Raw genomic sequence first — 11,456 nt, 5'->3', positions numbered from 1 at the left:
CCAGCCAGCCACTTGTAAAAGTAAAACAGTCAATTCAAAATCAAGCAAATTCTGGCACACGATGGCTCACCTCCAGTATACCCGTCCCACATAAGGGTTCCCATCTGCTCCAGGGGGCTGCAAAGCCGGCAAACACCCTCTCATTCATCAGACAGTCCACACTTTCCCACAGCTGAGACCCACCTCACACCCCACCTCATAAACAGGTGCTGAGTCCTTCTTTTTCTGGCCTGCCCTGCAAGTGGGTTAACCCTTTCAGGGCCCAAGCCCCTGTTAACAGGGTTGGAGGCTCATTCCCAAACAAAGTGTCTCTGAGCCTCCAATTTCTGGATCCCAAATGAGGTCTTATCAATCCAGAAGGCACTGTAAATCAGTCCTTTCCTCTACAACCAGAATACCCTGGAACCCCTCGCCCTGCATTGGTGAGTACTCACAAATGTGTTCCCATCGCTCCCCCTTAAAGAGATCATGACCCTAGTAGAGGGGACATGTATCTCCCATCCGGGACCATCCCTGGCATCCTCTACATCACAGGTGTCAAACACAAGGCCCGCGGGTCATATCCGGCCCTCCAGGCCATTTCATGTGGCCCTTGCACCTCTCCTGCAGGTACCCCCTTGTCTCCACCCTCACCTTATCTCAGCAGTCAGCAGTAGAGAGGAGACTAGAACTCCTCTGCCAAATTCTGCACCTCTCAGTTCAAGAGCAGCACCCCCATATCTCTGACTCCCCTGATAACTGACTCCACTCCTCCTCTGGTCCTCCTCCAGACCCTGCACTTTCTGCTTTCCAGCTCTGCCCCCAAAGGGGGTGCGCGGTGATGTTAGGCAGGGTGTGGGATTCTTGACATCCGATGTAATGGGGGTGCTCTAGACATCTAGTCTTACAGATACAACCGGCCCTTTGAGGGCAACCATGATGCTGATACGGCCCGCGATGAAATGGAGTTTGACACCCCTGCTCTGCATTGTGTACATATCGTGACAGTGAGCAGAGGACAGATTCAGTGAACAGTGAAGATGAAGTCTACAACATAATCCCCCCTCCTAGCACAAATCCTCTACCCCTCAAATTTTCCCTCTGAGTATAAATCCCCCCCCCTCCAATCCCCTCTCCTAGCACTAATCCCCCTCCCACAAACTTCCCCTCCTAGCACAAATCCTCCAAATCATCCCTACTAGCACAAATCCCCCTTCCTAACACAAATTCACCCTCCTAGTACAAATCCCCCCCCTACAGCACAACCCCCCAAATCCCCATTGCGCCCAGGGCAGCCACCCCTCCTGTCCACCCCTTGTCCAGGCCCTGCATACACTACTCTATGCACAGTGTTCCCTATGTAGTCCATCTCAGGAGCAAGCTAGAGAGGGTGGCTACGTTCCTATACAATGGGACCGTGGAGAATGAAGGTAGCCACCCTCTAACAGGAAGTCAGATCACAGCAGCAAAAAAACGAATCTGGAGATTTGCAGCACACATGTCCGGTACTCACAGAAAGGTCCCGGTCTGATCTTTCGATCGGGACCTTTCCCGATCATGTGACCGCCGTGATGACGCGTCACGGCGGTCACATGATCCCTAAACCCCGCCATGCCCGCCCTGCCTTCAGAAACTCTTTAAGGGCCGGGAGGCGCTGGCAGGAAGGGGTTAACCAGAGTTTACCCCCGTTTCACATCTATGCGGCTGTGCGGGCTGCGTTTTGCACGGGCACGAGAGCTCATTCATTTAAATGGACTCCCGGGCCCGTGACACACAGGGAAGAAGTCCCTGCTCTTCTTTGGAAAATGCAGCCCACACGGGAACCTCGGTTCCCAGTACTGTTGCGTTTTCCAGTGCTGGCGGCGTGCCATTAGAACTAATGGCATCCGCTCGCTGGTCCACAATTCTCTGTGCGGGTGGTACGGCTGCACGGGTTTTCGTGCGGATCTGCAGTGGCACCACCAATGTGAACCTAGGGTTAGTGTCACTCCGTGGTCATATCGGCAATCATTGGGTATGGCTGGGATATCTCCAATGATCTCAGAAGCATACACAGATTGGAGATAGGGAGCGATGTGATTCGACCTCCCTCCGCTGCATGTTATTAGGTGGAGATAAGCAAGTGCTGACACTACGGAAGATCGAACAGGTTGATAGTATTGATGTAAAGAAGCCAGCATCGCTCTTGGGTACCAGCACTGCGGCATCGGGGGAAGTTAGTTTTTTTGTTTTTTGTAGGTAAAGAAGACATTTCTTTGAGGTTGATACCACTCTCCGATAACATCTTCCTTCCATCTCAAACCTTCCGGCGGTGAGAACTGTGATGATACATTCACATGGTGAGATGAAAAGAGGAATTTGCCTATTTTATAGACTTTTAGGGCTCATTCACACGTATGGTAGCCCTTGCTGCTCCTTTGAAAAGAGATCTATGGCATATCGCTTCTCAGTTGTGCCTGACAAACTGCACCTCCCTATATGTGGCGGTTGCTGTTCACTTTTATTGGTCATGATCAGAGGTGGTACCGCCCACTGGAAGTAGCATGCTGTTTAACCATTTGCTGCCCGCCCTATGGCCGAATGGCGGGCGGCAAATGTCATCAGCGTTCCGGGCGGACGCCATATGGCATCCTCCCGCACATGCGCAGATTGCGCTCCTGCAGAGCGGCACAACGGCGCGATCTGTCACTTGCCATGTACCTCGGACATGGCCGATGACAGATCTGAGTATCGGCCCCGTTGCCGGTACCATGTGACCTGCTGTGACCAATCACAGCAGGTCACATGACAGTTATATACAATGGATGGCTTCATTCATGCCATCCATTGTATACTTGTGTCTAGCTGTGAATGGTCACAGCTAATCACATGCACATGTCATGTGATTAGCTGTGGCCAAATCACAGCTAAGCACAAAAAAAAACAAAAAAAAACCCTGAATGAATCGATGTCATTCAGGTAAATGCTTGCTTATAGCAAAGTAATTCTTTGCTATAAGCAAATTGTGTAAAAAAATAAATAAATACTGATCACTTCCCCAAAGTAGTACAATGTTACTATGGTAACATTGTACTACTTTGGTCATAGTGAAATATGAAAAAAAAATCTTAAAAAAAAGAAAAAAAATTTAATAAAAAAGAAAAAATTATAAAAAAAAAAAAAATATATATATATATATATATATATATATTTTTCATACTGTCACAAGTCCCCCTGATCACCGCCATGCCAGTTATATGATGACGCTGTACTGCACTGGTGACAATATGTAAAAAAAAAATAGTGAAACTAATTGTTTTAATTTTTTCATTTTCCGAAAAATTATGACAAAAAAAATACAACTTCAAAAAACTCGCCATTCCTCTTATGAAGTACGACAGACTGTCTACTCTGCAAAAAGGGGTCATTTGGAGATATCTGTACTGTTCTGACATTTGGGGGATATCTGTACCGTCCTGACATTTGGGGGATATCTGTACTGTTCTGACATTTGGGGGATATCTGTACCGTCCTGACATTTGGGGGATATCTGTACCGTCCTGACATTTGGGGGATATCTGTACTGTTCTGACATTTGGGGGATATCTGTACTGTTCTGACATTTGGGGGATATCTGTACTGTCTTGACATTTGGGGGATATCTGTACTGTCCTGACATTTGGGGGATATCTGTACTGTCCTGACATTTGGGGGATATCTGTACTGTTCTGACATTCTTGGACCTCAAGAAATTAGATTGGCTGTCAGTACTTCAGGATTGATCAATATTCAGATCTATCCCATAGTTTGTGAACTCTATAACTTTCCTACAAACTAAAAAATACATCCTAATTTGGGTTATTTTCACCAAAGACATGTAGCAGAATACATCTCGGCCTAAATTTATGAAGAACAATTATTTATTTGCAAACTTTTATAACAGAAACAAAGAAAAACTTTTTTTTTTCAAAATGTTTGGTTTTTTTTGTGTTAATTTAGCAAAAAATAAAAACTCCAGCGGTGATTAAATACCACCAAAAGAAAGCTCTAGTTGTGTGAAGAAAATGATAAAATTTTAGTTTGGGTACAATGTTGTATGACCGCGCAATTGTCATTCAAAGTGTGAGAGCGCTGAAACCTGAAAACCTGCCTGGGCAGGAAGGTGTAAAATTGCCCGGTATTGAATTGGTTAATTTCTGCTATATGCACAGCATGTGTACAACCCTTTGTTCAGACGGGCGGTAAAACTACAGCCGCTGTTATGGGAGTCGCAGTGGAATGGGATGTTGAAATACTATATTAAATTGGGTGAAGCATCCGGTCATGAAAATCAACATGATCCCGACGTGATTTGAATACGCAACCTTCTGATCTAGAGGCAGCTGTGCTACCGTTGCGCCACGAGGTCTCTGACATGCCATGGGGCCACTTTTTTGCCTGCTCTTGTGTCATTGCTTCTGTGGCTGCCCAAAGAATTACTCACAGCCCAGTGCCAGCTTTAGCATGCCCTCCCTTGGTGATAAGGGCATCTGGAGGTGAGTGGCCTGGGGTGTGGAAAGACTTTATGAAAGTGGGCTAAGCAGACAGTGATGAAAATCAACATGACCCCGACGTGATTTGAACACGCAACCTTCTGATCTGGAGTCAGACACGCTACCGTTGCGCCACGAGGTCTCTGACATGCCTTGGGGGCATTTTTTGCCTGCTCTTGTGTCATTGCTTCTGTGGCTGCCCAAAGAATTCCTCACAGCCCAGATAGTCCTGTGCCAGCTTTAGCGGGCCCACCCTCAGCAAGCTTGGGCCGGTTAGCTCAGTTGGTTAGAGCGTGGTGCTAATAACGCCAAGGTCGCGGGTTCGATCCCCGTACGGGCCAGTCTGCTTTTCTTTCAATAGCATCCCACTAAGGTGGCTTTCTATGCCCATCCGCGCTTGGCCTTCTTTTCTACAACCTATTAAACACACAGCAATAATGACTCTTTTGCTAAGGACGCCAATGAATTACGTCTGAGCCACTGGCTAAACTCAGCTCACTCCTTGACTAACAGGGTCTCCCCGAATGGGATCCCCAAAACAAACAGGCAGCACTTCAAACTTGTCCGTCTACTGTCAGCACTCAAACGTTTCACCCAGCAGCAGGCTCCCAAAGCACACAGAGAGCGGGAGAGAGAACCCTGAGCACCAGTCAACTGGCATATACAAAGGCTAGCAGGTAAAGTTCAATATATGGCTAGCATATGCTGTGGACTTAGGAACAGAGGTGATACCCCATCTAAAGCTCTACGAAGCCTCCAGACTCCGGGATTAGTGTTGGGCTACATGTTCGAGTTGAACCTCCAAAACCAACAATGGGGAATAATCCCCCACCCCTCACTGACACCAACGTAGGGGCACAATTCCTCCAAATGACAAGGCACAAATTGCTCCCAGTGACACCAAAAATGGGGCATGATTCTTCCTACCCAGTGACACCAACGATGGAGCACAATTCCTCTCACTGACACCAATGGTGGGGCATTGTTTACGCCCACTGATGCCAAAACATTTTCTACTTCCGCTGGCCACAGTTCACTCCCCCCTAAAGTCTGAAGGACAGCAAACTGGCCTTTTGTTTAGAAAGTTTGGAGACCCCTGGCCTAGGAGCAGAAGTGGGAGCGGGTACCTGTCAATTTCAGGTACCTGCTCCCCAAAGGTGCCAATCCTTAACGGGGAGCGGGGGACTAGTCCTTAAAGCGGAACTTCCCCCTTTGATTGGCGCTCAGCTTTAAATTCGTTACTATTGTAATTTGAGAATTCGGATACGTCTGAATCTCTGAATAATGAACAATTCATCTGAATTTGGATTTGGAAAGAAATGAAGCACACAGGTCTAGAGGGCAATGTCTGTGATGTCTCTATATGGGAGGATGATGATGGATAATTGATGGAAATGGAAGGACAAGATCTTCAACGTTTTATTTGCCAATCGGTAAAAAGAAATGCCCGTAGCAAAAAAGAAAGAAGAAATAGCGCAGGGCATGCATGACTAGGCCCAGAGTGGGGAAGGAGCAACAGAAAGGGTTAGGGTCAGCTCCAAGGGCTTTGTTTTGATAGTGGGGGTATCTGGTTGGTAGAAGGTTGAAGGTAGGTGGGCTTTGCTGCACCTTAGGATGGGGGGTTTCAGTGAGGGGGCGTCAGTTGGAGCTGGACGTCAGGTGAGAGCTTCCCTCCCGCCCTCCCTGTTTTTGGTGAGTATTGGGTCCCTCCAGGAAAAGGGGGGATTATGTTGGTTCATGGGCGGTTGTTGGTCTTTGGAGGCGGTTCTTATCTTGGAAGGTAAAAACAATGGTGTGGGACCCATCCGTGGTATGGGATGCCCGGGGACATTCCCAGTTAACCAAGGTTTAACTGGAAGGTGGTGGTGCTGCACTGCAGACGGTATGGTTGTCTCCGAGCTGGTTGGTTGCGGCTGGAGGCCTAGTGTATATGATTTTCGGATTGTTTGGGGGTGCCTTCGAAGACCAACAACAATTCTGTGGGTTTCTGTTATAAGGAATGGTTGGTGTATTGTAACTTGAGTTGTTAATAAAAGGCCATGTTGGCCATTTACTCCAAAATTGGTGTCATGTCTTTTGTAAGTATAATTGGTTAAGGGGAGGGGGGGGGGTTGGTACGGAACGGTAATGGTGGTAATGGGGAGTGGACAAGCCTATCTCTGGTGCAATAGTCATGAGAAGCAATGACCTGCGAAGAACACTTGTCCCACGGAGGTGGAGGATTGGAGGATTTGCACATCCACTATGGTGTATCTGAAGAATACTGATGGTGTCACTATGGAATCTATGGACGTATGCAGATGTTCCTTCTGTATGTACCTGTACTGCCCCCCTTTATGTTGTAAAGCGCGGAGCAAACTGTTGGCGCAATATAAATCCTGTATAATAATAATGTTATTGAAGAGTAAGGGCCAGGGGTGGACTGACAACTCATGGGGCCCCTGGGCAATAGGGAATCATGGGGCCCCTGTGTCCTCGCCCAAACTCAAACCACACCCAAAAAAGCCTATGAAAAGTACCAGGGGGATCCCATGGGGCCCCCTACTGACTCCAGGCCCTCGGGCAGTGCCCGAGTTCCCAAATGGTCAGTCCACCCATGGTAAGGGCTCATGTACACGGGGCTGTTTGGAAAACTCTTCTGACCGCTGGAAACTGCTGGAAAATGCAGGTTAAAAAACAACAGTTTAGCCGCGTTTACATACCGCGTTTATGCGAGTTTGCGTTTAGAAGCGTTTTTAAAAGAGAGACCCCCCCAAATGCCCAGAATGCACTGAAAAATAGTAAATAATTAACTATTTCAGACATTTCGAGAGCAATAGAGAGAGTGGAAGCAGAGAGAACAGTATGTGTTGAGATGACCTGTCTTTTCTGGTTGTATTCACTATGGATCCCATCATGAGCATAATGCGGTGCGTTCTACCATTATATCCTTCACGCCAAACCAGGAACTGACTGCGCTGGTGTATGCGGGTCCATGGAAAAAGCTTTGCATGCATTTCTGATGATGAAAAAAGTCTCTGGGCAGCATCTGGATATGGAACAGTTAAAAAACGCATCTAAACGCAAACGCTTATAAACGCGGTTAACTGCGTTTACAAGCATTTGGCGTTTAAACACAGATAAAATCTGCTCCTGAATGCAAGTTTGGTGCGTTCAAAAAAATGTCTGTAAACTCAACTGCCTGTAAACGACGATGTGTACACAGACACATAGGAGAACATAGGGAGAGTTCAGGGACTGCTTTATTTCTCAGACATTGGCATTTTGTTTGATTATATTTTGGGTTTGTTAGAGATCACTTATAGGACATTCAAGTATGTTATATTTCGCTACCTGTGAGTATAAATAGAATTTTATTATATTTAAAATTTTTTGTATTTTATTTATTTCAGGTACTTATAGAGCGCCGTCAATTTTACGCAGCACTTTACATATATATTGTACATTCACATCAGTCCCTAACCCTCAAGGGGCGTACAATCTAAGGTCCCTAACCCTCAAGGGGTGTACAATCTAAGGTCCCTAACCCTCAAGGGGTGTATAATCTAAGGTCCCTAACCCTCAAGGGGTGTACAATCTAAGGTCCCTAACCCTCAAGGGGTGTACAATCTAAGGTCCCTAACCCTCAAGGGGTGTATAATCTAAGGTCCCTAACCCTCAAGGGGTGTACAATCTAAGGTCCCTAACCCTCAAGGGGGGTACAATCTAAGGTCCCTAACCCTCAAGGGGCGTACAATCTAAGGTTCCTAACCCTTAAGGGGCGTAGAATCTAAGGTCCCTAACCCTCAAGGGGTGTATAATCTAAGGTCCCTAACCCTCAAGGGGCGTACAATCTAAGGTCCCTAACTCACATTCATACATACACATACTAGGGACAATATAGACAGGAGCCAATTAACCTACCAGCATGTCTTTAGAGTGTGGGAGGAAACCCCAAACCTTAGTACTGCCAGGCAGAAGTATTAGCCATTTATCCACTGTGCTGCCCCCACTTTACCACACTGTACCACAGCGTCCCTAGAGGCAGCCGCAAGACTGTACCACAGCGCCCCTAGAGGTAGCCGCAAGACTGTACCACAGCGCCCCTAGAGGCAGCCGCAAGACTGTACCACAGCGCCCCTAGAGGCAGCCGCAAGACTGTACCACAGCGCCCCTAGAGGCAGCCGAAGAGTGTACCACAGCGCCCCTAGAGGCAGCCGAAGACTGTACCACAGCACCCCTAGAGGCAGCCGAAAGAGTGTACCACAGCGCCCCTAGAGGCAGCCGCAAGACTGTACCACAGCACCCCTAGAGGCAGCCGAAAAAGTGTACCACAGCGCCCCTAGAGGCAGCCAAAGACTGTACCACAGCGCCCCTAGAGGCAGCCGAAGACTGTACCACAGCTCCCCTAGAGGCAGCCGAAGACTATACCACAGCTTCCCTAGAGGCAGCCGAAGACTTTACCACAGCACCCCTAGAGGCAGCCGAAAGAGTGTACCACAGCGCCCCTAGAGGCAGCCGCAAGACTGTACCACAGCGCCCCTAGAGGCAGCCGCAAAACTGTACCACAGCACCCCTAGAGGCAGTATCCAGACTGTACCACAGCGCCCCTAGAGGCAGCCGCAAGACTGTACCACAGCGCCCCTAGAGGCAGCCGAAGACTGTACCACAGCGCCCCTAGAGGCAGCCGCAAGACTGTACCACAGCGCCCCTAGAGGCAGCCGCAAGACTGTACCACAGCACCCCTAGAGGCAGCCGAAAGAGTGTACCACAGCGCCCCTAGAGGCAGCCGCAAGACTGTACCACAGCGCCCCTAGAGGCAGCCGAAGACTGTACCACAGCACCCCAAGAGGCAGCCGAAAGAGTGTACCACAGCGCCCCTAGAGGCAGCCGCAAGACTGTACCACAGCGCCCCTAGAGGCAGCCGAAAAAGTGTACCACAGCGCTCCTAGAGGCAGCCGCAAGACTGTACCACAGCACCCCTAGAGGCAGTATCCAAACTGTACCACAGCACCCCTAGAGGCAGCCGAAAGACTGTACCACAGTGCCCCTAGAGGCAGCCGAAGACTGTACCACAGCGCCCCTAGAGGCAGTATCCAGACTGTACCGCAGCGCCCCTAGAGGCAGCCTAAGCACTGAACCACAATGCCTCTATAGGCAACCTAAAGACTGTACCACAGCACCCCTAGAGGCAGCCGCAGGACTGTGCCACAGTGCCCCTAGAGGCAGTATCCAGACTGTACCACAGCGCCCCTAGAGGCAGCCTAAGCACTGAACCACAATGCCTCTATAGCAGTGGTTCTCAACCTGTGGGTCGCGACCCCTTTGGGGGTCGAACAACCCTTTCACAGGGGTCACCTAAGACCATCGGAAAACACATATTTCCAATATGTAAAGAGCAGCTACTGTGTTAAAAGCAGCAGTATTGGAGGTAAAACGACACTCATGAATTATAATTACTGGGTAAATCATTTTATGGTTGGAGCAGGGGCGGACTGACCATTTGGAAACTCGGGCACTGCCCGAGGGCCCGGGGTCAGTGGGGGGCCCCATGAGATGCTCCTGGTACCTTTTTCATAGGCTTTTTTGAGTTTGGGCAAGGACACAGGGGCCCCATTATCCCCTAGTGCCCCCTGGTTGGGGGTCACCACAACATGAGGAACTGTATTAAAGGGTCGCGGCATTAGGAAGGTTGAGAACCACTGATCTATAGGCAACCTAAAGACTGTACCACAGCACCCCTAGAGGCAGCCGCAGGACTGTGCCACAGCGCCCCTAGAGGCAGCCGCAGGACTGTGCCACAGCACCCCTAGAGGCAGCCGCAGGACTGTGCCACAGCGCCCCTAGAGGCAGCCGCAGGACTGTGCCACAGTGCCCCTAGAGCCAGTATCCAGACTGTACCACAGCGCCCCTAGGGGCAGCTGCAAGACTGTACCACAGCGCCCCTAGATGCAGCCTAAGCACTGAACCACAATGCCTCTATAGGCAACCTAAAGATTGTACAGCAGCGCCCCTAGGGGCAGCCGCAGGACTCTGCCACAGTGCCCCTAGAGGCAGTATCAAGACTACCACAGCGCCCCTAGGGGCAGCCTAAACACCGCATCGCAGCGTCCCTAGAAACGACGTTAAGCCCATATCTCATCACCCATAGAGGGCAATCCGACAATAAAAAGGCGCATGTGCAAAACCCGCCGCAACCGCGCCTGCGTAGATCTCATCGCTCTATTCTCGCAGCCGCAGTGACACAGCTCGCCAGCCGGGAGGAGCAAGATGGCGGCGGCTACGGCTCCGAACGGCGGCGGGATGGAGGTGGACGGGGCGGGTGAGTATCCGGGCTATTGTCTGAGAAGAGGGGAACCCGCTGCGGAGCGCCACAGGGGGGACACATCAGTGTGAAGTAGATATGTAGGGGGCAATGGCCGGCCGCCTGAGCCTCTCTCTCTGGGTGGGATGGGTGGGCGGGACCTGAACGGCGGACTTTGGTTGGCTGGCAGAGCTGTCAGTCATTGGTAGAGGGGCGTTGCCATGGTGCCAGCCAGTGTTCTGAATGGAGGAAGTGGTGTTCTGTGTGATAACAGATGGGCCACCATACACTGAGACTGCCATTGGCTGGAGCTGACAGCCTATAGATGAGGAGCTGTGCCTGGTACTACATGGTGTCACTAGTGCTCCTGGAGTCCCTCTGCTCACAGTATGGAGCCCCCATGTCCCTGCGTCCTCTGCCTGCACTCTGTGTGCCGGGGTTCCCCTTACACACCCTCTGATGGCCAATCATCTTCCAGCTAAGTCGGATCTGATGCAAAAACAGAAAATGCTGGAAGGTGAAGGGAGAACGAGAGCGCCACACCAAGGTTCAGGAGTCCCCGTGTATTTATGTCATCGCAGATGTCCAATGAAAGTAACCCAACGCGTTTCAGAGGTGTAAGACCTCCCTCCATCTGGCCTAACCCTTTTACTGCCACCAAAGCAACCTGACACGTTTCTAAG

At 49.8% G+C, this 11,456-nt stretch overlaps 2 non-coding genes across 2 annotated transcripts; one reads left to right on the top strand and one right to left on the bottom strand.

Annotated features, from left to right (window-relative positions):
* Positions 1 to 4,560: 4,560 nt before the first annotated feature.
* Positions 4,561 to 4,632, bottom strand: TRNAW-CCA (transfer RNA tryptophan (anticodon CCA)). Its single transcript has one exon. It is a non-coding gene; the product is annotated as a tRNA-Trp (tRNA).
* Positions 4,633 to 4,757: 125 nt separating this feature from the next.
* Positions 4,758 to 4,831, top strand: TRNAI-AAU (transfer RNA isoleucine (anticodon AAU)). Its single transcript has one exon. It is a non-coding gene; the product is annotated as a tRNA-Ile (tRNA).
* The last annotated feature ends 6,625 nt before the right edge of the window (positions 4,832 to 11,456 follow it).

The sequence above is a fragment of the Staurois parvus genome, unplaced genomic scaffold (assembly GCF_062004578.1).
Source record: "Staurois parvus isolate SC_StPar_1 unplaced genomic scaffold, SC_StPar_1.0 ptg000764l, whole genome shotgun sequence".
Classification (NCBI taxonomy): Eukaryota; Metazoa; Chordata; class Amphibia; order Anura; family Ranidae; genus Staurois; species Staurois parvus.
This window is presented reverse-complemented; position numbering and strand designations above follow the sequence as displayed.